The following is a 774-nucleotide window of genomic DNA, read 5'->3' as shown; positions in this document are numbered from 1 at the left end:
GACTGGAGGTAATGGAGCTCCAGGGATATGCATGTTGTTTTTTTTGTTATCCCAAAAACGGTATCATTTTCCCCACAAAGCCAAGCCCTTGAAGGGGCTTTAAAAATACATATTTCTCTGAAATGCATCTGTTCTCTATTCATGACACACAGTACCTCTAGCGCAGTATAAAAATGGGTTAGGCCCGTGTTGAAACTCTACCCTCGTGGTTCTTTGAAAATGATCCAGACGTTTCTAAACAGACACAAGCGTACATGAAAGGCACGAGATCATCCTCGTGGTTCACAACGTTAAAAAAAGTCTGGTTTTCCCACATATCACAACATGATCGCTGAAATATACCTGAACCTAAAAATACCAACCAATGTGTCAACTGTTGAGCAGATGTTTATACATGGAACAGAATAATACCCATCCACTGTGCTTTGAATGATGTTTAGAAATATACAAAACAATGCACAATAATGACATGCAATCATTTTAAACACACACGCACACACACACACACACACACGAACACACACAATTAACAGTCCTAAAGGGATCCATCTGTTTCCATAACCAGATTATTTTTTAAGAGAATGAAATATAGCCTCCATAATGTGAGTTTACAGCCCATTTGATTGCATTTAATGGCATTTTCTTGTTTTTGTTCATGCTACATGGAAACCTAAATTTGCCTTGCGGGGACAATAAAGGATCTATCTGGGTTATTCACTTGAAAATACAACCTAATGGCTGATTTGAATAACATGGTCGAAAGAGAACCGAATA

The sequence above is a fragment of the Gadus macrocephalus genome, chromosome 13 (genome assembly GCF_031168955.1).
Source record: "Gadus macrocephalus chromosome 13, ASM3116895v1".
NCBI lineage: Eukaryota > Metazoa > Chordata > Actinopteri > Gadiformes > Gadidae > Gadus > Gadus macrocephalus.
This window is presented reverse-complemented; position numbering follows the sequence as displayed.